Genomic DNA, 4,423 nt, shown 5'->3' on the forward strand with positions numbered 1-4,423 from the left:
ATGCCTGGGTCGGAGTTCGACTCGTCGTGCCTGGAATGCGGGCCGCTGATTCGTTGCCGGCCCACGGCCGCTCGGGATTGGCTGGAGCGTGACGGCAACCGGTCGGGCGTTCGGGAAGGCCGGCGAGGGCCTGCGGCTGGGCTCTGCGGGCTTCGGCTGGAGAAGCCGGGCGGAGCGGCATCCTCGTTCTGCGCTCGATACATTTGGGCTGAAAGTCTGGGTCTCCGGTAGGGGGCGGTGGCGTCGCCGAGGGCGGGGCGCGGAGTCCGTCGGCTTCCGCCTTTCCAGGTTTCGGGCCCAGCCTGGGGGCCTGAGCATCCTGGGGATCGGTGGTGGCCGAGTTCTGGGGTCACTTAAGGCCTAGATCAGGGCAGACTCTTGCTAATTGAACTGGGGAGGTCTGGGGATCGCCGCTGGCTGGATTCTGGGGTCGCTCGGGGCGAGCTAGGAAGTCTGGGGATCGCTGCTGCCTGGGTTCTGGGGTAACTCGGAGCGATCTGCGAATTCTGGAGATCGCTGCTGCCCTGGGTTCTGGGGTTACTTACGGGTTAGATCAGGGCTGACTCTTGTAAGCCGTGCTGGGTGGTCTGGGGATCATTGCTGTCTGGATTCTGAGGTCACTCGGGTCTAAGGATCGCTGCTGGCCTGATTCTGGGGTCACTCAAGGGGTAAAACAGGGCGAACTCTTGTAAACCGAGCTCGGAGGTCTGGGGATCGCTGATTACTTAATTCTGGCGTCTCTCGGGGCTAGCTGGGAAGTTTGGGGATCTAAGGTGCTTTGCTGCCCTCGTTCTGGGTCACTCAAGGGTTAGATCAGAGAGGACTCTTTTAAACCGAGCTGGGAGGTCTGGCGACCCGCAGGGCGCTTGCCGGTTCTGTCCGGGCTGCTGAGGAAGCAGTGGATCCCCGGCCAAACCGGGAGGCTAGACGTCGAGCCTGTGGTTCAGATCTTGGGCTCCACGTTAAAGTTGTGAAATAAACGAGGCGGAAAATTGGCCTCAAGATGTTTAAAGTTTAATGTTTCAGCGAACATATGAAGGTTATGGGTTTTAGGAACAGTTTTGACATTGTAAAAATTGCGGTAAAATACTGAGAAAAGTACCCAACCTTTGATTTAGTTCCCCTTCTGCTAATAGACTTTTCAGCTTCAAGTTCGTCACAACAATCAAAATGTCAATAACCATAACTGCTAAAACCAAGAAAACAGTTAAATCCACTTTTGTGAAATGAGCATTAAACAGTTAGTTGGGCTTATATTTGTTTATCATGAAGGAGCACTGTTAACAAACAAAATGTGGGGAAAATTACCCGACATACTAAAAACATTCCCCCCAAATTTTCTTTCTTTCTTGTGTATTAAAACTCGCTTTACTTGTATAGTTTTCTCTTGCTAAATTATGATGGTTCCCTAGATGAGTATTTTAGGTTTTCTAGGTTTTGACTGGTTGCTGTTAACTTGGATGGCTCTTGCAGTCTAGCTTAAGATTGCTGGAATTCGTGCGACCCCTACTCTGGCCTCAGTAGTGCTGTGATTGTAGGTGTAAGCCACCGTGCTCCACTTACACACCCAATTTTGTTATGCTTTGTTTGTTTTTTATTGCCACGTATTGCTTACTTACAACAGAGGAATACATTATATCAAATGTATTTAAACATACTTTTGTTCAGACTTCTTGTTTTAAATATATTAAGTGGTTTTTTTGTTTTGTTTTGTTTGTGTGTATGTGTGTTTAAAACTTTAAAGGAGAGAGAAGGAACCAACTCCTGAGATATTTAGTATCAAGGTCCAGGAAGTAACATTTCGAATATAAGCTGCTTTTTTGTTTATTCAAAGGAAGTCCACTGAGCAGCTGCTTTACAATTTTTTGTTTGTTTGTTTGGTTGGTTGGTTGGTTGGTTGGTTGGTTTTGTTTTCAAGACAGTGTTTCTCTGTAACCCTGGTTGTCCTAGAACTCGGCTCTATAGACCAGAATGGCTTTGAACTCAGAGGTTTGCCAAGGGTGCGTGCCACCATTGCTGGGCTGCTGTACAGTTTTTACGGAAACCGTTTAGTTGGCAGGTTGGAAGCCAGTGTGGAGCATGCTTAGTGATCTGTACCTGTACTGTGGGGAATTCTTGAAGTGTCGGGAAAGTGGCTCAGTTTGTAATTGAGACCTGTCAAATGGGACAAATCTGAAAGTAGAGTTGGGATGCTATGGCAGTAAGTTAAGCAAGCCTATGCTGATTTGGATAGATAGAGGATCAAGTTCGAGGTATATTTTGAAAATAAAAGTGTCAGGATTTGATGCTGGTGAGAAAGGGCAGAATCAAGGTAACTTCTGGCTAGACTAACTTGGATGATAAAGTTCTGATAATCAAAAATGACAGGTGGAAAAGACAATGTACGTTTGACAAAGATGATGACGATGACACATACATTTCAAGGACCCACAAATCAGAGTTCAAAGCAAACACAAATCCTAACAGCATAACAATGAAAACAGTCTGTCAAAATAGGTGAGGTACAAACAACCAGCGTAAGAGTGACAGGATGCCTGTATTTGCACTTTTCCATCTAGTAAGTGAAATACCGTTCTATTTGATCACCACTTTATTAAGTGAAATTTTGCTACATCCCTAATATGTCTACCTGACTCAGAGACACAGAGAAGTCTAGCCCTCACCCTCATTGAAGAAGCTGCTTTCCGAAGCAGACTAAGAAACCACATAAATGAACAGGCAGAGAACAACTGTATATGGGTTACCCAACCCCAACCGATATATCTTGAACACAGTGCGTCCATCCACCTCAGGGAACTTAGCAGAAGAGGGAGGGGAAAATTGTAAGAGCCAGAGGACCAGGAAATCTGCAAGATTGTCTTCTAAATATGACAAGTATCTATGGCCATGAAATATTATAAGTAGGATAGCTTGACAAGACCTGAACAATGACAACATCAACTGACAAGCCAACATGGAAGGGGAAATCCATAGGGCCTCATCACAGATAATTAACAGCTCCTGAGAGAATTAGTCTTCCCCACAGATGGCACCCTAGATGGTTATCCAGTCTCAAGTGGTCAGCCCTAAAATGTGTACATACAAGCAACACTAAATAGACTCAGAAGAGTATGTTTTTATTCATGTTCCCATACATATGTAACAATAAAGAATAAGAAGTCATTGGTTTGAAAGAGGGAATGTAAAAGGTTGGAAGGGGATATGATAAAATAGAAATTCATTTTAATAAATAAAATTTTAAGATCTACAATTGCCAACAATAAAAGGAATTTTGGATAAACTATTTTTCTTGTGCTTATTATATGTTAGTAAACTAAAGTTTCCATGAATGCTTGTGTGTGTGTGTGTGTGTGTGTGTGTGTGTGTCTGTGTGTGTGTTTTGCTGGAGATCAAACCCAAGGATTTGCATAGATCTGGCAGCTGCTCTACCACTGAGTTGCATCCTCAGTCCTCGAGTGAAACAGTGCCTTAGGAGAGTTCCAGGGCTGCTGTTATGAAGAAACATGCAACTCCTGCTTTGTCATACATGAATGGGGATTATTAAGAATGTTCGGTTGATCTCTTGATTTCATCCCGCAGTAATGGGCTCTTGTAGAGTGGGAAGTCCATAACTAGAACTGTAGAAAATTCTCAAAGGGAAAATTATCTTTTTAGTGTTTCTGTTTTAACTTGCAATTAATAATGTTAGGAACAGGCCTATTTCAGGCTCTGCCAGGCAGCACACGATGTAATGGGCTTGGTCATCATGATTCAGGGGCCAGAATTAAGAAACCTCTGCTTTTACACCTATATAAATTTGTAAGATTGCAGAAAATCCATGAATTACTATGTATTAAAGTATGCTGCAAACTAAAAAAATACAATACCAGCTTTACTAATAATTTTTAAAAATACAATATTGACCAGAAACAGCAGGAATAAGGGTCCTGAGATGAAGTGTTAAATGAGAGGACCAGGGATAAGACATAAAGATGAAAAAGGAGACAAAAGCAATAGCTGGGATCAGGAATTACTGCATGAACTGATGATTTATGAAAAAGAATAGCGTTTCTGTTGGTGGCCTTGTTACTCGCCTAACAGCCAAATGCTAATATTGTTTATTTTTTCTTTTATTGAAATATTTTTCTCACAATATATCATGATTAGTTTTCCCTCTTTTTACTCTCAGCTCATCCCCCACTCTCCTCCTATCCAGATCATCCCCCTTTCTGTCTCCCATTAGAAAACAGTCATCTAAGGAAATATAAAATAATTTATATAATGTAATATAAAGATAAAAGCCCATCGGAATAAGACAAAACAAATGGGGGAGGAGGAGCCCAATAAAAAGCACAAGAAACAGATATAGATGCAGAGATCCCACTGGTTCACACACTCAGGAATCCCATTTAAAAAATTTAAAAAAATATAGTATAAGCCATAA

The sequence above is a fragment of the Arvicola amphibius genome, chromosome 8, assembly GCF_903992535.2.
Source record: "Arvicola amphibius chromosome 8, mArvAmp1.2, whole genome shotgun sequence".
In the NCBI taxonomy this organism is placed as follows: Eukaryota; Metazoa; Chordata; class Mammalia; order Rodentia; family Cricetidae; genus Arvicola; species Arvicola amphibius.